Below are 24,407 nucleotides of genomic sequence, written 5' to 3'. Positions count from 1 at the left end.
TGGAAATGAAAAGAGTGGGTTCCCCTTCTATAAACAGTGAATGCATCTGATGATCAAACAGATTGTTGGGGCGGGAACTATAGGGCCTTTAGTTATTTTTATTTCATACACTTTTTCAATGCAAGTTTGCAAAATTCAGTTAAAAAAAAGAAAAACAAATATGTCTAGGAGAATGCTTACAGGAGATATTCATTTATAGGTAAAAAACAACCCAAATAGTACTGTTTTGCTGTAAAGGTCATAAATTGCTGATTTGCAACTAGACATCTAGCAGAAACCAATTTTTTTAATGGCTTGAATGGAGTAATTTATATTCTAAGGGGGCAAAAGATATATAGTATACTACCTTATTCCCTCAGACTAATTTTAAATATGGCCTAGCTCTTTTCCCTTCCTAGTAAATTATCAAAGACTGATGATGAAAGTGCACTGCTTATTCCAGATCTACTCTACTTAAATTTTTTCAGCTAAATTAACCCTACTTCCATATGGGGATCATGACTCCAGAATCCAAAGCCTCATCACATCAGTCTTGCTCTCCTATTTACTCTATCACTGCACTCCAAGCTGAAAATGAAGTCAATTCATAGAATCATTAAGGTTGGAAAAGACCTGTAAGATCATCTAGGCCCAACTGTCAACCTGTCACCACCAGCATTGCCAACTAAACTATGTCCTTAACTGCTACATCTATATGTTTATTAAAAACCTCCAACACTTCCCTTGGCAGCCTGTTCCAGCACCTCACCACTCCCTTGGTGAGGAAATTTTCCAAATATTCAACTTGAAACTCCCTTGGCACAACTTAAGGCGTTACCTCTCATCTGATCACCAGATATATAGAAAGAGACCAGTCCCCACCCCACTACAGCTTCCTTACAGGTAGTTATAGAGAATGCTAAGGTCAACCTTAAACCTTCCCTTTTTCATATTAAACAATACCAGTTCCCTCACAGTTATGCTCCATGCCCTTCATCAGCTTCATTATCCTTCTCTGGACACCTCAGTATCCTTGGCAATCCCGGCAAGCTGCCCTTAGGCTCATCTCTAGCAAGCCTGGTTTTATCTCCTTCTCCCTTTACACCTAATTAAAAGCCTTCTCAATGAGCCCTGGCAACTCTTGGTCTAGAATACATTTTCCTCTTTGAGACAGGTGAACCCTATCTGTCTCCAGCATGCACACCACCATATAAACTGCACTGTGATTAAAACAAATAAACTAAAACAAAACAAAACAAAGAATTCCATAAATGGCATCAGCATCTTTGCCATGTGTTATCAGGTAGGTTTTCCTGTTCCTCTTGGTATTTTCCCCTGCTACTTATAGGACTGAGAAAAACACCTGTGCTCTTGTTCCTTCAAATAACTGCCCCATTGCCCCCAAGCACTCTTTTATGTTGTTCAGGATTGATCTCCCTCAACATTTCAAAGGAAAATAGCACTAATGTACAGAACATTTTTATTTTTTTTATTATTTTTTTTTTGTATTTGATAGAAGTGGAAGACAGCCTATGTGAAGAGTAGAAAAGTACCAATGTAAACTGAAATAAGCCTTTTCCCCAATAACCTTGTATGATTCCTCCCTGATTAGAACAAGCTTCTTTTCAATATTAGGTACTTAGTAATAGAAAAGAATATGTAATAGAATTTCTAGTAGATGAAGCATCTGCTTTTTGCTTTCAGGAAGCAACATTTTCTTTTGCCCAGCACATACTTTAATTGCCTAAGATGCAATTTCCCTTATGAATAATTTGAATACAGCTGACTTTTTGACTAAGCACATTTTCTTCAGAACTCAAATGATGTATGCACTGTAAAATATGGAAAACCACGTGGCAGGGTAGCAGAAGCAAAGTGATGGAAGTATAGCATTAATTTTAATGTCATTTAAGAAATAGCAGAGGTTCTTATTCCATCAGTGACACATGCCTCTGACCAGATGTGTAACCTACATTTTAGTTCACAGTTGCAAAGCTATTCTCTGCAAAGTTCCAGTCACATCATCCTACTTAATGTCGGATTTCCCACTGCAGACTCTCTGTTACTTGCTCCTAACATCACTGCAGAAAATTGACTGCCAAGAGGAGTTTGGCTACAAAGCTCTGTCTCTATCAGTCAGTTCGTTACTGTCTTTTCCTCATATACTGCACTCATAGGACCTTACTCTTCTGACTTGAAATGTGAATAACTTAATGAAGCCACCAATATGTCCTGCAGTGGAAAAGCAAGCCTTAGCATCTTTGTTTAAATTTTTTCAGTTTTCTTTGAAAACATTAAAAACAAACAAACAAAACCATAACAAAGCAAGAAAAAAAAAAAAAACCAAACCAAAAAAAAAAAACCAAACCAGAAAAACAACCTGAAGATATTATTTTCCAAACTGAGTGGAAGGCATGAATTTACAATAAATCATGTGAGAGAAGGTTAGATGCCATCTGAGAGTCATAGATAACTTATAACTAAAAACAAGATCACCATCTTCCATTAACAGAATTAGGCTATAGGCAAACGGAAGCTTTAATAACAGGGCCAAAATAAAACCCAATAACACAGCTTTGTTGGAATCATCAGTCCGTATAATTTAGAAATGTCCTGAAAATGCTCTGAAATACTTTGTAGAGGCTGTCTTATCTGCCTTGTCTACTAAATAAATTCAAATATTAATTATTGCATCCTTGGAAAGCAACTTTTTTTTTTTTTTTTTTTTTAATTTCAGCAGGAGGAACTTTATTTTACAGAGTTAGGAAAATTTGTCTTCTAAGGGAAATAAACCAGCTACTTCCACAGCCATGTAAACTACCTTAGCAAATGAATAATTGCTAAGTATAACTTAACATAGTTTCAAATTATTTGCATTTTTACATCTGTAGTAGCTAAGCCATCTGTTAGACATTTATTTTTTAATTTTTTTTTTTTTTTTTTGAGTCATCAGGGTATACACTCTTCTCATCAATGTCTGTTTAAAAGTAAGACTGTTCAGTGAAATGAGTCAGATTAAGAAACCAAATTCAGCAGTTTTCGATCTCTCTTCCAAAAGTCTATTATAAGATTTCAGTTCATCGAACCAGATACATACATACACTGAACTCTGACAGATTAACAAATATTCCATGATGTTCACCCTTATTGCTTTATATATTATTCACATTTATAAGTCCCATGTAAAATCAATTAAATCTGCTACGTCTCAGTTTCCTATGCTGATCCTGTATCAAATTCTATTTCATAGCAGTAACTTATAATTGTTCTCAGTAATTATAGATCTTGATTAATTGAATAAATTCAGAAGAAAAAAAAGTATTCACATGCAAAATGACATTGTCAATTAAATAGAAATACTTAATTTGTTTGGCAAATAATAAAAAACTTAAGAAAAATATATTTTATATAATTTATTATATATTATTTGAAGTCCTTTATATTTTATGTGTTGCTGACCATGCTTAGTATTTTTCTACATCTAATGAGGAAACAGGTTCAGAGTTTATGTGGTATGTACTATTTAAGATGAAAAGCAGGGGAAAAGTAGACCTTTCTCCCACCCCTCTTATGTCTAGTGACATCATACTGTTTATTGAATAGAAGAATTTCAAAGATATTCACTTTAAAACCTGGAAAAATGTTTCCCCTCTGGAGAACACTGCTAATTAATTCATTAGTGATGAAATGTATCAGTGATGAAAGATGTCTATGTATTTAGGTCTATCTGTTGATTAGGGAAATCTTCTTTTGATGTTGGAGAGCAAATTATCCCAAGAAATTAATGTATATAAGTAACAGCCCATCAGGAGAAATTTTAGTAAAACTCCAAGGGAGCAAATTGAAATGAATTCCTGAACTGTTTCTTACTGTAGACAATTTTCAATATTTAATGGGCACATACAATTTGAAAAGAGGACATAAGTCTTTGGTTTGTTTTTTGCCCTTTATAAAGATGATGATGAGGTCTTTCATATTTGGGGTTTGGGTATTTTTCCGAATACTTATCTATAATTCTTATCTATAATAACTATCTACCATACTATAAGTACACACATTTAGAACTACAATATTAAAAAGCCTACCGCTGGAATTGACAACCGCTAAATATAAGCAGCAGTTGTGTTTACATTTAGTGTAGATAAGTCTGTACTCAATATTATTTTGACTCAAGGCATTAGGAAGGTAGTGCAGAAGTCACTAGTAACCTTAAAAATCACCTGAAAAATCTTTGAAATTAATCACCTGAAAATAAGCATCTGGGGAACAGATCATGTACTGCAAAATGCTAGATCAAGAGCTCATGCGCCATAACTTTCTAATCCACGTGTGTGACTTAAAAGGTAGTCTCTTATCCTTTTACAATGCAAGGGAAAAATAATTTGCCCTCATCTTTTACCACTGCAAAAAGACAATTCATTCCTTTCCATATATTCCATATCTCTAGTAAATGTACGTTACCTGGAAAAGTAAGGAAACAAGCAGAATCTGGAGTGGCAGTAATGTCAAAGCATTAGGCAAAGAATAAATAATGCACATGAAAAAAAGCATAAGCTATTTTCTTACAATGGACTAAGGAAAATAATGATTGGAATGGACACAAATTCAAGAAATCTTTCCTAACTGCAAAGAAGATTAAATTGAACAATAATGTAACATGGGGATGACATTTTACTAGTAATTTGCATTAGTTTTCAATGAAAAAGTATGTACTATGAAATAAATGTCTAATGGAACAGCAGAATGAAATGAAAAATAAGAACCAGAAAATATTCATTAATATTAAAAAAAAAGTAAAATTCAATAAAAAACAAATAAACACATTTAGTAATATTTTTTTCAGACTGAAAAAGTACATAGATCTGAAAATAGACCAGTCATTCAGCATAACTGCAGTGGGGTAATAGGCAAATTGATGAGTTCAGAAATCAAAGGACTAACCTTGTTCAGGAGGTACTTATGAGTTGTAGAAAGCTGACTCAGACACATGACAGGTGAAACAGACCTGCTTGTATTCCAAGTAGTGTGACTTACTGCGATTAACGAAATTACTACGCATTCAGCTAAGGTAATATACTGGAGACTTAGTGAGCCTAGACCTGATAGTGTGCTCCTGACATTATTACTATTTCTCTCAGAGAGGGAATTCTATTACAGCCACAAATACCTCCTGGAACTAATTGGCACTCTTGGCAATGTCAGCGCAGAGGGTAATGAAGTACCTTTTGAGCCTGGGAGTTTCTGAAGAGGCAATGTCTCAAGCTCAAAATCCAGATTCAGTAATGAGGCAGGGTAAGGAAGCTTCTTCTGCTAGTGCTTGTCCCTCACCTGTCCTCACTCTAAAGAATGGGATTCATTCCTACCTCTAAGGAACCCAAGAAGCCTCAGTGCAAAAAAAAAAAACAAAAACAACAAAAAAAACATTAACATTGCACTTCACCACTCACAAGGACAGGATCATAAAAAAGTTTGTGGTAAGAGCTGCTTTGGGTTCCCCAACCCCTCCATGTATTTCACTACTAGAAAAATGACATTTAGAGTCAAGCTGGGAACATGACAGGCCAGCCATGCATCAGTCCCTGAAATTCATCAATGATCCGAAGTCATCATTGATATTCCACCCTAAAAGCACAGTATCTTTTAATATCTTAAGCGTAATTTGAAGGACTTTCACCTCCATTACACCTGCTACATCTTGAGTTACTCAATTTACTTAAACAGCATTTCGTACTACAGAGCTTCTCCTACTTAGCTGAGTTGCTATTTGGAAAGAAAAAAAGCAGCAGATGGGAAAAAAAATTAAAAAATAAAAATGTGGTATTTTTACCAAGCAAATCTGTATATTCCTATCAAATAACATCTTACTACTAAGAATAAAAATAAATACCTGTCAGCTGAACTTGGCAGGAAAATTTAAACACTGAAGAGAATACTTTAAGCACTGGTCTACAGTTTCCACTTTCACATTACACTGAAGTGCTCACAATGCAGGAGAAAGTCTTTAACCTGAGACATAAGTACAAGAAGTCTAGAAGTCTGGAAGCAGTACAACGAGCTTAAACCAGAGTTCTTCAGAAAAAGGAATTTATAAATTATGTGTTCTTGAGATAAAGTCATAACTACAACTCATTTGAATTTTAAAATTTTCAGATAGAGCATTACATTCTGGCTACCATTTAGATTTAAAAAAATAAATAAATAAATTAGACACTACAAGATTTTGCTTAACTCCAAACAACAAATACTGCTTTGCATTTAATCTAGGTCTGAAATTAGGCATTTATCAGCAATATTAAAAAACTTTACTTTCTCTTTTCCCAAGCAGTGTCATGCAACTCTGTAGGTTGTGGAGTCTGAGTGACAAACTTTTCATGGTAATTGCAACTTGATTTAGGTAAATGGACTGCTAATCTATTGTTTATGAAAGATGCAGAAGCAAGTCAAAACATGTCTACAGTTTACTCTTTTCAGAACCGCTTTGAATCTCTGGATTTGGTTGTGAGGTATTCTTGTGTTTACTTGGACAGTAAAGATAATTATAAACATTTGAGTTGGTGGGTATAAATATAATTAGTTATTCCAATTAGTTAATAATTTATCGTGTTTTTATTGCTAGCAAGGAGACTTCAAGATGGAATAACATTTAAATAAAAATATCAGCTCTGAATTTATCTCCTGACAAATTCTTTCTTTTTGTGTAGTTTGGGGATTTTTGTTTGCTTGTGTTTTAAGAAAAATATTATTTCTGCTAACTTTTTGAAATGATAACTCTCTTTAAAATCAAGAACTCCTTAATATGTATAGACTTCAGCTTTGGTTCTCCAGTTCCTTATTTCTTCCAATGCAGAATATCTCAAACTATTTGTGTTCTATTTAATATTTATTATTAACCTATTTAATAATTGCAGACAATGGAGATTAACTGTTTCCTCTCTTGTAAGCCCCTCTACATTTTGCTGGTTTTAGCATCTTTGACATCACTGAAGTACATTTATTTCAGTTTGCTACCTACCAGTACCAGTTTGTACTAAACTTTTTCATATCAGATGAAAATAAGTACCAGGTTACATCTATGTTTTGTCTATTAAAGCTGAAGATGTCCTTGGGTTAGTATCTCAGCAACTCAGATATTCCATGGCGCTTTAACAATATGCCTTCAAATTAATGATCATGTTATGTGGTAGATTTATTTAAATAGAGAGCAGGATTTTTAGGTAAGAATATGCTTTTGCATAAAAATGAACTTAATTATATGGAATGTAATTTTGGTCTATATAGCAAATGGAGTTTTCAATGGTCAAATTTTAGAATACATAAAAATTCCAGAAGGCCAGCATTTCCTCATTCCTCTTTTAATAGACCTTATAAATATATATATTACTTATACAAAGGTGATAGCAGACGAAAAAGAGAACAGAAATCCATACAAAAATGGAAGTAAGAGAAGAGAAAAAAATTAATTACCAATTCAAAATCTTTAAGATTTTTTTCCAGAGTAGTGCAAGGGAAAATTAAAATGTTTTGAGTTTTCTTCCTAACCTGGTCAAGGGTTACAATAGTGAAAGAATTCATTCTCCAAGGAAAAAATTTACCACCAATATTGGTGGATAAAACATTGATGATTAGTTAATGTTAATTGTTAAAAATAAACTGGAAAAACAAAACAAAATAGGTAAAAGAAATATATTTTCTGTCCTATGGAAATCCCAGAAGAGTTAAGGCATTCAGGTCATTCCCTTTTTACGTTATTTTCTACACATCTTCAGGGAGTCATTCAAACAACTCAGCAATGCCTGTAAGTAAATTATGCCAGACTTGATTTATCTCCACACAAGAGGAGTCAAAACTCAGTATTACTTCAAGTCTATCTAGACCATAAACATTTTAAGGTAACAAAAGTCTTAGTCTGTCTGAATACACAATATCTACCACAGTTTTAATGACAGTCATGTTTTAGTTTTTTGAATGTTGAAATGATATGTAACAATGCAGATTGTTTAGAATACCACAAACACCTATGTTTATATCACATAACTATAGTGCATAAAAATATACTAACAAAGGCACTCAATCTATATTTGACATAAGAAAATATTTCAATATATAACAGTATCTATCTGATTTATCTCTAAATTACTTTCACAGTAACAAAATGTCTATAGGTATTTTCTATTACGGTGATAAGCCTCATGAGAACTCTTAAAATACATGCAAATACTTATAGATGTAATTAACGTATACATCTCACAAAAATAATGTAACCATTACACTCATATTTTACTGAAAACAAACTGTCATCAAGATTAAAATTCAGCATTATCACCTATCCACAAAATTTAAATCTGTCTGTATTGCAGATAATCAGTCTGAAACTTACTCTTTTCTTTAATGGAAAACAAAATACAGGTTATAAAACAATCATGAGTTAGGATAAGATTTAGGTGTGGACACAATATTATCCTGAAGCAAATAATGTTTTAGTAATAGCTAATAGAAAAGGGCCAAAGCTGATCAAATTCATGGGGTTTTTTTTCCAATTTAAATACAAATACAGTAGATGGAAGGTTACATAAAGTTATCCACTAGCAACATATAACTGTGATGTTAGCTTTTATGAAAGAGATTTGAAACACGTTTAACATTTATATCACTAATGAGTTTTATTACAAGAATTATTCTGTGTATTACTGCTGTTAAGACGGCTGTTCTGTCTCTGCTTTGCTATTGTCTAATTGTACGTGGAACATAAAATGACTGAAGAAATGTTATCTTAATCATAGAATATGACTTTTTGATTAATATCTTCTGCTCCAATACACATATCAAAATTCATAAAATTAATTGATTATCCAGGCTCAGCTTGCAATGAATTGTGCTCCAGACAGCAGCAGCAGATGATCTAATCCAATGTCTGTCACTAGGCTTCAAGAAGTCCATAGGAAAATACAATTCAAAGTGAAAAAATAAAAACAAAACAGCTAACCGGGAAAGCAAAACCGTGACCTACACTTCCTGAATACTTGTTAGAGTTTCTTTTTGAACCTTTGAAAACTGAAGTATTTTTTTTACACTTCCTTCCTTTCTATCTGTCCTTTTTTTTTTTTTTTCCAAAAAATCATGACACATTTAACAGGTACATTAGCATACAAAGTAAGCAATATATTTAAAGACTTGGAATTATTTTCCATGATTATGTCTCATACATCATACACTTTTGGTTCCAAAACATGTGCATTTGATTTACATACTGTTTCTCTCTATGGCCTAAGCCAGCAAATTTCACCTTTAACTAACAGCAGATTGGCTAGTAACAGTAAGATACAAAATCACAGATCACAGTAATGGAAATTCTCTCAACACAGAGTATTTTACCTTGTAAGGGGTTTCAATTTGCTTATTTAGAAGATTCCCAGACAAAAAAAAAAAAAAAAGAAAAATCCTTACTCTTCTCCTCAGGAAACGAAAATAAATTCAGAAAGGTGGGTAGACTTTTAATATCTAGCAAACAAGATCTTCTGTAACTCAGCCCAGGATGAACTTCAGAATGTAACACTTTAATAAGGCCCCTGTAATTTTATTTTTAGGTTTATATACTGCAGCCTGTCAGTATAGAAAATACTGAACTAATGGTGATTAGGAAGGAAGTCTCATAACCACTTTAAAAAAAGTTGCACTCTTTACTTTTACCACCCTCATCACCCTAAACCATATGTAGTCTAGTACCTGCTGGCTACTTGCCTGTCCTCTAAAGAGCTACACATCTAAATATCTTATAAAGTTTAATAATCCTTCATACCCAAAAGTCTGTTTTCTTGATGTCAACTCTACCTCCCTTACTTGACTAGCAAGAGCATCCTAATAGCAGCAAACTAGCAGAAGCCCTACATGGAGCTCAGACTCCTCTTTGTAACTGACAGCACAACAGTCATCTGACGCTCTTTTCTTCAAGACAGACAAAAAAGGAGAAGACTTCAGTGGGAGGCAGCAGTTTATAAGCTTGACATTTCAGTGCATGATGTTCACTTTCATCAGCAATAAGCTCTTGACTGTAATACTGAAACATAATGAAGAATAGCAAAATCAAAACTGACACCGTGTCTGCTTAGACTCATGTTGCCTATATGTTCCCACAGAGTAGAATCATTTTATCACTTTTTTTAAAGTATTTTGGCAGGGAATGAAAAAATACCTTTAACTAGAAATACTCCTTGCCTATAGTAGTTAATTCGATTTTTAGAAAGGATAAGTCATATTAATTGGTATCTTCCTAAGCAATAACAAACCAAAGGCAGAAACTCATATTGTAACCAAGTGCAACTAATCACACCTTTCAGATACACTCAGAAAGTACAAACAGGGTTTTTGCAAATAATTTTTTTTATGGGTCAAAAAAAAAAAAACCAAAAAAAAAACCACTATAAGGGTACCAAATAAATTCTCTCTGAAGCTCTTCAAGGATTAAGGAAGATGAACTGTTCTGGGGTTTAGCTTTGTGTTATCCTTACAGCTCTTTCTCTGTTCTTTTCTTTTTCATATTTCCATAGTCCAAGAGCTGGAAACTGTGTGAAGATGAAAATATAATTTTCAATTACTACAGGTGTATGTGTGTATTGCTACATTTACTATTGATATAAACACAAGCATGTTTTCCATTCCATATTACTTACTGATGTTTTCCACTATTTATTTCTCTTGATGCTTTATGCATAATAAGGAAAAGAAAACAACAACAACAAAAAAAAAAAAAAAAAAAGAGAAAAGTAACAATTCCATAACAGCAAACTCGTCAACAGCAAAACAGCAAATTTGTCTGGAAGTTGGAAGACCTGAAGCAGGTAGTTAGGCATGGATAATTGGACTTAGATCTCTGCCAGTCTAGCCTCAAGTCACATCCACTCTACTTGATTTTCTTAGAAAAGGGAATCAGTCAGTTTCCTTCATTTTAACATTAATTTGCATCATAAATCCATCACTGCAAAACTGATACAATGTAACAAAGTTTGTTTTAAAGAATATTTATTTACAGAATAAAATGTTTAAATAAAAATTTCAACCATCATTACACATCTTTTAAAAAAACAAAACACTAATTCCATTATTAAAATACTATTTTACTGACAAATTTGAATATCAGTTGCTCATACCATAGTTGAAAAACATGAAGAAATGATTCTCATAGATGCTTCATGAAATGATGGTGATTAACATTTATAAACAATTTAGCAGAATTTTAAACAACTTGAACATTTAAACACATTGATTCAGGCATTGATTCAAATTCATAAACTTCTAAAGATAGATGCTCCATTTTCTTATGTAACCTAGTGCATACAGCACTGTATCAGAACAAATAGACTGTATACGATTATAACCAGTGAAGCTATGAAACATTCCTACTCCCGTAAGCAAACTGATAAAAACATTTAAAGTGTGGCAGAGATAAGAAGCAATAGACAAGCTTGCAGAGGCTACATAGACCAACCATCTCCATATTATCAGCATAATTAAAGCCACAGGTCTCAGCTGGAGAGAGAAAGGGGAAAATAAATTTAAAAAAGAGTGGAAAAACCTCATACTTGGGTCTAATGGCAGTGACAGTAATGCACCAGGCACTGAATATTTGGAAAGAAAATTACTAGATCACAAGAGAAATCCTTCCTTCTTGCTACCACCAACTCCTAAATCATTCAAGATCCATATAATGCCATTGAGTCTCTTATTTGCTTAAGACTATTTTGGTCTCTCTTCTTCTCAAATGTATGGCAGACACACTCCAATAGCACCAATAATCTTCTTCAATTTAAATCAAGTCAGTTGAGGCACAAAACTGCTGGGAGCTGAGAAATCTACAGAGATTGCAGATTACATGTTTTTACTTGGGCAAAGAGAGGTTTTACATTTTTACATTTCCTTCCCCCTCCTCTAAATGGATATCAATTCTGAATATAAGCATTAAAAAGTCAGTATCATATGTACATTTGTACATGTACTCATGTTTTTAAGATAAACTGAACAGGAATTAAGATTTCAGATTCCTTACCTGCCTATTTATAAATAGGTTTACTAAGTTTTGTACACAGTTCCTCATTTTAATAATCACCGAAAAACCTCAAAATGAATAAAAACAATTAGAATGAGTTTTTTTGTTTGTTTTTTTTTCCTCAACGGGATCAAAATTTTAAATAATATATTCAACATTATGGATAATGACTCCTGTCCATAAAACTTCTCTAAAGCTTACTTAGATCTAGACTTTCATACAAATTAATTTCATAGAAGAAAGCAATCATGGTCTAAGCTGCATTATATTAGAGAGATTAATACATGATTGATAGATGGTGCAGCAATGGCCATATTTTTTCTTCCCTTTGAAATAAAGTCAACTCAGAAGTGACACCTCTGAATTATAGGGTTTCCTGAAGGTTAAGCCATTTAGGGGGGAAAAAAATATATCACTTAAAATGTGCAGATCTTAATTACAAATGTTACTTTCATTCCAGGTTCAGTGGCTTCCAAAGATACTGTAGGAGCCCCATACAGGAGAAAAAAAAAATAAAAATCATAAGTACATATTTTCTGTTGTAATGTTCCAGTGCATAGAAAAGAAAGATGTTGTCATTACTGCAAGCACATGAACTTTGATTATACTTCTTAAAGCCATTTGCTAAAGTGTAAAATAAAGTGCAAGAGGCTATATTAAATGCTTCATTGAGTTTTAATCAAAGGGAGAAATTATATTTCTATTTGTTATTTATCTATCTTCAAAATATGAGTAATATTTATGGTGATAATTGTTGAATTTCTGTAATGGTTAGCATTAAGTATGTCTAGATATTAATACAATTTATTTTAATGAAATGCCAGTTCAGTACAGAAATTCTCTGATATACAGACCCTGCAATTCTGTGTTATAAGCTTTGGAAGCTAAACTCACTTCTGCTGAAACATGCTTTAGCAAGGAAAACATTAATAAAAAGTTAATGCTGTATTGAAGTTCTATTTTCTCTATCACCATAATACTGTTATATTTTTTACTGCATTAGCTAAGCCAACATCTTGCTATAGCAGACTTACACAATCCTGAATTACAAAAGGTATTACTTAGTTACTTTGAGTAGATTGAAAAAATGTAAAGGGCAATTTTATTTTTCTTGGTGCAACAAAAACATGAAAAAAAAATAAATCAGGTTTTAATAAATGAATGGTTATAGGTTATTCAAAAAAAAAAAAAATCAACAATATCAACATCCTATTCAAATATGGATGCCAGAACAATACCTCACCATCAAAATGCTTAAATGTTTGAAAGTAAAAATGAGAAGAAATGTAGTAATCAAATGGCTTAAATAAAATATCACTTCTGTGTCTAGCAAGATCATGGAGTAGATCCTCCTGAAGGCCCTACTAAAGTACATGGAAAATAAAGACAAGGTGATTGGTGGTAACCAGCACGGTCTAATTAAGGGCAAATCATGCCTGACAAACTTGGTGGTCTTTTATAATGAAGTTACAGTAACAGTGGATAGAGGAAAAGTAACTAACACCATCTGCCAGTACTTGTGCAAAGCATTTGACTCTGACCCACAGGACATCCTGGTCACCAAACAGAAGAAGAATTGATCTGATGGACACACTACTTGCTGGACAAGGAATTGGCTAGATGATCATATTCAGAGGTTTGCAGTCAATGACTCAGTGTACAAGTGGACTCTGGCAATGAGTGTCATTACTCAGGGATCGATTCTATGACCGTGTCATGGTTTTGTAATTTTGCTATCAGTATCAGTATTCCACATCATAACATCATGTAAAGTATGGATACTTCTATTGAATGTGCAGTCCACAGAAGAAGACTACATATCCCAGAGAACAACAGGGTTAATGATAAGTCACGGGACCAGGACGCTGTATAATCTCGTTCCCAGGCTGGAGTGCCCTCCTTCTTCTCTCGAACTTCTCGGAGAGTGGGAAGCGTTCCAGCCGTGTCGCCTAGAGTTCACAGTAGGCCTCTCGGTTTTCGGGGACTCTCTCTCTCTGTTTCGTTCAATTTGTTAGCCTCAATTATATTATATTGTGTTATCTTGTATTTCGGTATCATATTTAGTAAAATAAGTTTTTCCTCCTTAGATTGTCGCTGTTTTATCCCACTCCCTTTTTCCCCCTCCTTTCCGGGCCCCGGGAGGGGGGCCCACGGGGTGGCTTCCCCTGTCACGGGCATAGGTAAATCTAAGTAACCCGTGACAGATTTTTGGTGGAGAATGCGGGCATAGAGCTTTTTAGCTTTTAGAACAACTCTCTCTTTACTCTTAAAGAGCTTCGTTAGGGGAGTGTTATCTTTTCGTAGCTGCTCACTGAGAACGTGACCTTGAAATACCAGACAAATTGTCAACATTAAGGGCTGCTGTACATTCTCAGCACTGCTATCTAACTTTTGTGTAGAAAACAAAGGGATTTCTTTCTCCCTTAGAGCAAAGCTAGCTAGCTCTGATTTTTACAGAGCCTGCCAGCTATGAATCCACTCTTCATCCCAGTTGCTCTGTTTAAGGGATTGAAAGCAATTATGATCTTCTTAAAGTATTGGTCAACTATTAACACCATAATTTGGTGTTGTGGAATTGTGCAGGTATATAGCCTAATAAGGTGGATACTGATGGAGACACCTGCCTGGTACTTTTATGAGATGTGGTATGGTCAGAATTTTGGCACCTACATCCCAGATGGAATTGTGAATCTTACAAACACTTGCATCCCAGATGGAGTTGCGAATCTTACAAGTACTTGCATCCCAGATGGAACAGGCAATTTTACAAACACCACCATGTTTAATTCATTGTACAGGCTAAAAAAACCCTTTTTATTTAGGTTGTACTCTCAGATTTCCACACGCCTTTCAATAACTGAGATAGGGTTCATACTTGCATCCATGTTATCACTATTAATGAATGCATATATGTTCCTATGCATTCGTTCTATGCGGAAGTCTCCTCCAGAACCAGAGAATGATGACTGGCAGGGAATATGGAAAGGTTTAGGAAAAGTCTTAGAAGCATGGGGACCCGCAGTGTCATGGGATTTCACTCTTGAACACCTAAGGGACCCTAAGAAATTAAGTGAGTATTTGGGTCAGAGATCTAAGGAGGTAAACCTTATGTGGGGTTTGGCTTATGCATACCGTGCTTTGTATCATACTATTCTGGAGAGAGAGAGTTTCCGATCTGAGATTCAAGCCCAAGTTAATTCTGATCAGTCACAGGAGGCATCAGTAGCAATATCAGTTGCCCCTGTGGAAGGCAAGAAATGGAAACGGGTGTCCACGCGTCTAGAACGAAAAGAAGGAGAAGCACAGGGGGGGGCTGCAGAAGACCCAGGTGCCGGGCATGGAGCAGTACCGAAAAAAGCAAAGGCAAAAACCAAGAGGCATGAAGAAGAGACTGATGATGAGGAGGAAATCACCTATTGTCGACCTCTGAAGCTGACTGAAATCCAAGGCTCAAGAAAGGAGTTTACACGGCGTCAAGATGAAGGTATCCTTGCTTGGTTGCTTCGCTGCTGGGACAACGGGGCCAACAGCTTGTCTCTAGATGGTAATGAAGCTCGCCAACTAGGAAGCATTGCCCAAGATGCAGGTATCGACAGAGGGATTAGCAGATGTTCGGATGGAGCTGCCACTCTCTGGTTGCGGCTGTTAGAAGCCGTGAGAGAAAGGTACCCCTATAAGGATGCTTTGAAGCCTAAATTTGATAGTTGGAATACCGTCCAAAAAGGTATTCAGCGCCTGAGGGAATTGGCCATGGCGAAAATGTTGTACAGCCCTGATCCAAGCGAACTTGACCCTGAGAGAGTGAGGGCCGATCCTGACATGTGGCAGAAAATCACAAGTACAGCACCAGAGAGAATGGCACAGTCATTGGTAACAGGTTCTAAAGGGTTCGTGGACAGATGGCCCCGAGTTGTTGAGCTGATTATAATGCTTCAAACCACCGATCAGCAGCTCCCTCAACTGCATGCCGCAGTTTCTGCCATCTCACGGCTAGAAAACCGAGTAGATGAAATGTGCAAGAAATTGTTTCCATCAACTAATCGTAATGATGATCCCGTAATAGTATCAGAAACAACTGATGAAGGTCAATCCTCGTACGGGCCACCAGGTCTAATGAAGGATCTGATCAAAGTATTCCAGTCCTACTCCTCACCTGCATCATCAAAAGTCTCAGCTGTTAAACGCACACGCTTCCCAGCTCGAGCAAAGAACAACAGTACGATTGCACCGCGTGTTTCCATGTGGCGCTACCTACGTGACCGTGGAGAAGACATGAGGAAGTGGCATGATCAGCCCACTTCTGCACTACGAGCACGGGTGAAAGAACTACTAGACATACCAACCACCAGTGGAGTTGCTCCAGTCATCACAGGTAACCAATAGAGGGGCCCTGCCCTCAGTCAGGGGAGGGAAAGGGATAATAGAGTTTATTGGACTGTGTGGATTCGATGGCCTGGCACATCAGAACCACAGGAATATAAGGCGCTGGTGGATACCGGTGCACAGTGCACCCTAATGCCCTCCAGTCATGAAGGGACAGAATCAATCCATATTTCTGGAGTGACTGGGGGCTCTCAAGAATTGACTGTGCTGGAGGCTGAAATAAGCCTCACTGGCAAAGACTGGCAAAAACATCCTATTGTGACTGGCCCAGGGGCTCCATGTATACTGGGTATTGATTACCTCAGAAGGGGGCATTTCAAGGATCCTAAGGGGTATCGATGGGCCTTTGGGATAGCTGCTGTAGATATGGACAACATTAAGCAGCTGTCTGTTTTGCCTGGCCTGTCAGAGGACCCGTCTGTTGTGGGGCTGCTACGAGTAAAAGAGCAGCAGGTACCGATTGCTACAAAGACAGTGCACAGACGGCAGTATCGCACCAACAGGGATTCCTTGCTCCCCATTCATGATTTGATTCGCCAGTTGGAGAATCAGGGAGTGATCAGTAAAACTCACTCACCTTTTAACAGTCCCATATGGCCAGTGCGTAAAGCCAGTGGAGAATGGAGGCTGACAGTAGACTACCGTGGCCTGAATGAGGTCACACCCCCATTGAGCGCTGCTGTGCCGGACATGTTGGAACTCCAGTACGAGCTGGAGTCAAAAGCAGCCAAATGGTATGCCACCATTGACATTGCCAATGCCTTCTTCTCTATTCCTTTGGCTGCAGAATGTAAGCCACAGTTTGCCTTTACCTGGAGGGGCATTCAGTATACTTGGAACCGTTTGCCCCAGGGGTGGAAACACAGCCCAACCATTTGCCATGGGTTGGTCCAAACTGTACTGGAACAAGGTGGTGCTCCTGAACACCTGCAGTACATTGATGACATTGTTGTGTGGGGTGATACAGCAGAAGAGGTTTTCACAAAAGGAGAGCAGATCATCCAAATTCTTCTACAAGCCGGCTTTGCTATTAAGCGAAGCAAAGTAAAAGGACCTGCCCAGGAAATTCAGTTCTTAGGTATAAAGTGGCAGGATGGACGTCGTCACATCCCAACAGATGTGATCGACAAAATCACTGCCATGTCTCCACCAACTAGCAAGAAAGAGACACAATCTTTCCTGGGTGCAGTAGGCTTTTGGAGGATGCACATTCCAAACTACAGCCTCATTGTAAGCCCCCTTTATCAGGTGACGCGGAAGAAGAACGATTTTGCATGGGGCCCTGAGCAGCAGCAGGCTTTTGAACAGATTAAACAAGAGATAGCCCGAGCTGTAGCTCTGGGGCCAGTACGGACTGGACAGGATGTAAAGAACATCCTCTATACTGCTGCTGGAGAGAAAGGCCCCACTTGGAGTTTGTGGCAAAGAGCCTCAGGAGAGACCCGAGGCCGACCCCTGGGATTCTGGAGTCGATCATATAAGGGGTCTGAAGAGTGCTACACTCCAACTGAGAAGGAGATCTTAGCCGCGTATGAGGGGGTTCGGGCTGCTTCCGAAGTAGTCGGGACTGAAACACAGCTCCTTTTGGCACCTCGACTGCCAGTGCTGAACTGGATGTTCAAAGGACAGGTTCCCTCCACTCATCATGCTACCGATGTCACCTGGAGCAAGTGGATTACGCTGATTACACAGCGAGCGCGAATGGGAAACCTCAATCGTCCAGGAATCCTAGAGGTAATCATGGACTGGCCTGAAGATAAAAGGTTTGGAACATCACCAGCAGAAGAGGTATCACGTGCTAAAGAGGCCCCACCATACAACGAATTACCAGAAAATGAAAAGAAATATGCCCTATTCACAGACGGATCATGTCGCATTGTAGGGAAGCATCGTAAATGGAAAGCTGCTGTGTGGAGCCCCACACGACAGGTTGCAGAGGCCACCGAAGGTAAGGGAGAATCAAGTCAGTTTGCAGAGGTAAAAGCTGTCCAGCTGGCCTTAGATGTTGCTGAACGGGAGAGGTGGCCAATGCTGTATCTTTATACTGACTCATGGATGGTGGCAAATGCCTTATGGGGGTGGTTACAGAGGTGGGAACAAAACAACTGGCAACGGAAGGGTAAATCTGTTTGGGCCGCTGAATTATGGAAGGACATTGCTGCCCGAACAAAGAATATGGTTGTAAAGGTGCGTCATGTGGATGCACATGTGCCCAAAAGTCGGGCTACTGAAGAACAACAAAACAACCATCAGGTAGATAAAGCTGCCAAAATTGAGGTGGCTCAAATTGACTTGGACTGGCAGAATAAGGGTGAATTATTTCTAGCTCGATGGGCTCATGAGACCTCAGGTCATCAAGGAAGAGACGCGACATATAAGTGGGCCAGAGACCGAGGGGTGGACTTAACCATGGACGCTATTGCGCAGATTATTCATGATTGTGAAACATGTGCCATAATTAAACAAGCCAAAAGGATGAAACCTCTCTGGGAGGAAGGGCGGTGGCAAAAGTATAAATATGGGGAGGCGTGGCAGGTTGATTATATCACCTTGCCACGATCTCGCAGTGGTAAGTGTTATGTACTCACCATGGTAGAGGCAACCACTGGGTGGCTTGAAACATACGCAGTACCCCATGCTACTGCTCGAAACACCATATTAGGTCTTGAGAAACAAGTCCTGTGGCGACATGGCACCCCAGAAAGAATTGAATCTGATAATGGGACACATTTTAAAAATTCCCTTATAAATACTTGGGCCAAAGATCATGGCATTGAGTGGATTTATCATATTCCCTACCATGCACCAGCTTCTGGTAAAATTGAACGATATAATGGGTTGTTGAAAACTATGTTGAAAGCAATGGGTGGCGGAACATTTAAGCACTGGGAGAAGAATCTGGCAGAAGCCACTTGGTTGGTGAATACTAGAGGATCTGTCAATCGTGATGGTCCTAGTCAATCTAGCCCCCTACACACTGTAGAAGGAGATAAGGTCCCTGTTGTACATGTAAAGAACATGTTGGGAAAAGCTGTTTGGGTCCTTCCAGCTTCTGGAAAGGGCAAACCTATCCGTGGAACTGTCTTTGCCCAGGGACCTGGGTGCACTTGGTGGGTAATGCAGAAGGATGGGGATGTTCAATGTGTGCCACAAGGGAATTTGATGCTGGGGGAGTGCAGTCAATAATTTTATGTATTTATATGTATATATGTTTGCATGTGTAGTGTATTTTAGTTATTATAGTTGTACATTTAGTTATGTTACATGTAATTCTACTGTTTAGCTATCATAATTTTACATACGTGTATATATATGTATATATATATTTACCATGATGTAATAATGTAGAATAAGGGGTGGAATGTCATGGTTTTGTAATTTTGCTATCAGTATCAGTATTCCACATCATAACATCATGTAAAGTATGGATACTTCTATTGAATGTGCAGTCCACAGAAGAAGACTACATATCCCAGAGAACAACAGGGTTAATGATAAGTCACGGGACCAGGACGCTGTATAATCTCGTTCCCAGGCTGGAGTGCCCTCCTTCTTCTCTCGAACTTCTCGGAGAGTGGGAAGCGTTCCAGCCGTGTCGCCTAGAGTTCACAGTAGGCCTCTCGGTTTTCGGGGACTCTCTCTCTCTGTTTCGTTCAATTTGTTAGCCTCAATTATATTATATTGTGTTATCTTGTATTTCGGTATCATATTTAGTAAAATAAGTTTTTCCTCCTTAGATTGTCGCTGTTTTATCCCACTCCCTTTTTCCCCCTCCTTTCCGGGCCCCGGGAGGGGGGCCCACGGGGTGGCTTCCCCTGTCACGGGCATAGGTAAATCTAAGTAACCCGTGACAGACCGGTGTTAACATCTTTGTAGTCCATGGACAATGGGATCAAGTGCACCCTCAACAAGTTTTCAGACAGCACCAATCTGAGTGGTGCAGGAAGGGATGCCACCAAGGGCGACCTGGGCAGGTTTGAGAGGTGGGCGTGTGCCAGCCTCATCACATTCACCAAGGTTCTGCATCTGGGTTGAGGCAGTCCCAAGCACAGATACAGTTTGGGCAGACAATGAGTTGAGAACAGTCATGAGCATGAAATATTCACCATGAGCCAGTAATGTGTGCTTGCAGCCCAGAAGGCCAACTGTACCCTGGGTTTCAACAAGAGAAGTGTAACCAGCAGGTCGAGGGAGGTGATTCTACCTATCTACCCTGCTCTTGTGAGACCCCATCTGGAGTCCTGCATCTAGTTCTGGAGTCCCCGACACAAGGAGATTGAGCTACTGGAGTAGGTCCAGAGGAGAGCTACAAAGATGATCAGACAGCTGGATCACCTCCCCTGTGAGGACAGTCTGAGAAAGCTGGGGCCCTTTAGCCTGGAGAAGAGAAGACTTTGAAGATACCTTACAGTGGCCTTCCAGAACCTGAAGGGGTCCAAATAAGGAAAGCTAGGAGGTGGGGGGCTTTTTATAAGGGCAGGCAGTGACAGGACAAGGGGAATGGCTTTAAACATTAAGAGGCTAGATTTAAACTACATATTAGAAATAAATTCCTTTATAGTGGTGAGACACTGGAACAGGATGCTCAGCGAGGTTGTGAACATCCTCTCCCTGGAAGCACTCATAGAATCACAGAATCATAGAATCACAAGGTTGGAAAGGACCTACAAGATCATCTAGTCCAGCTGTCCTCCCATTACCATTGCTACCGCAAACCACTAAACCATATCTCATAGCTCCTCAGCCAGATGCCTCTTGTACATTGCCGGGACGGTGACTCCACCACCTCCCTGGGCAGCCATTCCAGTGTCTGACCACCCTCTGAGAGACAAACTTCTTTCTCATGTCTAGGCTAAACCTCTTCTGGCACAACTTGCAGCCATTTCCTCAGGTTCCTCAAGTCCAGGCCGGATGGGGCTTTGAGCAACCCAGTCTAGTGGGAGGTGTCCCTGTCTCTAGCAGAGGGGTTGGAACTAGATGATTTTAAAGGTCCTTTCCAACCCAAATTATTTTATGATCTTATGATGCTATATTCTAGAGTAATTAAGTTTTGCCAAAATAAATAAATATATCAGTGAAAATTAGTGCCATCACATAAAATGAAATTTTGAACATTTTGTCTCTACTGTTCTATACACATTTTTCCTCCATTTAACAACATAACTGAATGAAACAAGTTCTTTTGGAAATTACACAGAGAACAGTATCCTTCAACTGCATGTATTTTGACTTAGAAGTGTTAACCTGCCTAATTGCTCCATGAATACCAGCACAACTACTCTCATACCAGAAGTTACAACTTCAGCAATATACACACTTGGAGCACAACACGAAGTAAACTCTTTGACTCAAGTAGAAACAGAAGATCAGTTGCATTTTACACCCTATCTTAAACACTTTCTTTTTTTTAAATTTAACACATTTTCTATTTATAATAAACCTAATGTACTGGTAGACAAAAACTTACAGAAACACTCTTTTACGCTGGCTGCAGTGATTACTGTGTGTTCAGTTACAGAATGATAAAATGGGATACAGTATAAATCAACACTGGCTTTTATAAACTACACTTGTCCATGCCAGATTAAAGTCTCAATTTCATCAGAAATTTTCAACTGTAGGAGGAAGCAATAATGAAACTAAGCTTCTCTGTCACTAATTAAACATTAAAGTAATAATAGCCATGATCAAGGGGAACGAGAGGCTTCTGTACAGGTTTTGGCATAAGACATGCTGAGATACAGTAAAATTACAGAATGCACCAAACATGATTCAGAAAACAGAAAAATTCTGAGAAGCTAATGGAAGTGCCATCTAAATCATATCTGGCAAGAGTAGTATTAAAACCACATCTGTTTTTGGGAATTGGATCTCCTCTTTGAAGAGGAAAGCTACCTTTGGTTATTTGTTGTGGCTGTCATGAAATGAAACATGAAAGTAAAACTGAAATTCACTGTCATATTCCAAATCCCAAGAGACTACCCTCAAAGTGCCTCCCAGTTACAGGAATACAAGATTTCTTTGCATATTTTGAATATATGAGAAAGGAGCATGCTACATCAAAGGCTCTGAGGTCTGGACTTGAAATTCTCAGGATATCAGAATTTCTCACTTTCAGTGAATGGAGAAAAACTAGAATGGAGCAACTGATAGAATTTTAACATGACTTTTCATAACTTTAGATGAATTAAACTCAGCAGCTGAATCTGGTTTTAAATTTACTTAATTTGCAAATCAATGTGAAAACTCCTATTTTGGATGTAATCTGGCTGACATGATTGTACTGAGAAAGTGGTTACTCTCTTTTCCACTTGGAAACACTTTTCCACATATTCTCTACTGTAACACTCTCGTCTTTCTTACCCTAGAAGTACCTGTGTCCACTGGTATTTCTTTTTAATTTCCAGAATTCTACTGAATTATTCAAGATTTTTTAGATATGGGACAACTCAAAATTGATAAATTAGTCTTTCAAAATGATGAGATCCTTGTACAGGACTACAGGCTCTACATCAGTGGGTTTCTAACACTGGAAATTCTTCTTCATGGTTGCAAAATATAAAGTAATAAAGGAGAACTGCTCAGCTACTCCTTGTCAGCTGATGAAAACCATCAGAGTAATGCAAAAGTTTGCATATCTTAAATAGTGTATAGCTGTTATAACAGTCTAAGTGTTCCAGTAAAAGAGTCTGAAGACTAAAATAACTAAGTTACTAAGTGTTCACTTTTCCTAAACCTAATACAGTTTTGAGAGATTTTCATTTCATACATGTTCATTATTTTAAGAGATAAACTAGATGTCTGTGTTGTTACAGAGTATTAATTATGAAAGAATAAGCATTGAAGTTCACCATTGAAAAATACCTTGTCTCAGAATAGCAAAATCTGTATCTAATTCTTAGACTTTAAAAAAGGGATATAAGACCTGGTATGTTGTAGATGTGAGGTAATATGATCACAGTGTCACAGGGAATTGCTAGCAATTTGACAAGTAACATTTAACAGATCTGGTTTTAATAATTTTCAAAGAGCAGCCAGCATCTGAAAATCATTGTATAAACAACCTTAAAATAGAGGAAGAAGAAAAGAAGGAAAAAAAAAAAACTTAAAAGGGACTCCTGACATCTTATTTGTGAATTACAGTTTATGGACTTGAGAGACTGCATGAAGGAGAAAGGCAAATTACTATCAATTTCTTAAACAGTCCTAGAGACAAGATAACCCTGCCTCTTAAATATATTATTTTCACTGAAGTATTAAGACTTATTTCTAAGGTATGTTTAAAACCCTGCACTCTCCACTGACTGACTGCTTACTGCCTGAGTTGGCAGCAGAATTGATGCTCCACATATGCCAGGAACACATTTATTTTAATAGCTCCCTAATGAAATTCTCTTTGAAGACAGTATCCCAAGTTCTGGTAATAACGAGTTCCTTGCAGCACTTCTTCTATCAGCAGTCCCCCTTTTTCTATGAGGCAGTGACATGAGATCACCCAATACCACTGCAAGTCAGCTATGTTTTGTTTGTTTTCTCTTTAACTGTAGCGTGGTTTATAAACATCCAACTCTTCAGCTCAACATTATACAAGGTGCAGAAAGAGTTAGAGCTCCCATAAAAACACATACTTAGGCCTGTAATGATGAATGTTATAAAGGCCTTGCCAAATTTAAGAGTAACAAACAAGTTGCTCTCTTTGCCAATAGACTAGCAGAAGAAGAAAAGAAAAACAAAAAAAAATAAATAAATCTCAAACCACTAAAAAGCAACTTAGCCACCACTGTTTTCTAGTGTACTACTAAAGGCAAGATCTGTATTAATGTATAGTCAGTGAAAGAATTGGAAACAGACTTCATATACACAACCATTTTTCACCTTTTAGGATGAAAAAGGAAAAAAAAAAAAGCAGCTTTTCAAGCTGTCAGTACTAAACAAGTAATCTATAAAACCTGAAGCAGTACACACCTCTCTTCCTCCAACCAAGCTGTTTCTGTATTGTTCCACA

The 24,407-nt window shown here is 37.6% G+C and overlaps 1 protein-coding gene across 2 annotated transcripts in view; it reads right to left on the bottom strand.

Annotated features, from left to right (window-relative positions):
* Window positions 1-24,407, bottom strand: part of LOC107313128 (uncharacterized) — a 542,029-nt gene that overhangs the window by 2,632 nt on the left and 514,990 nt on the right. The window lies entirely within an intron of this gene.

This window comes from Coturnix japonica, chromosome 4, assembly GCF_054131305.1.
Source record: "Coturnix japonica strain WE chromosome 4, WE-NBRP24, whole genome shotgun sequence".
NCBI lineage: Eukaryota > Metazoa > Chordata > Aves > Galliformes > Phasianidae > Coturnix > Coturnix japonica.
This window is presented reverse-complemented; position numbering and strand designations above follow the sequence as displayed.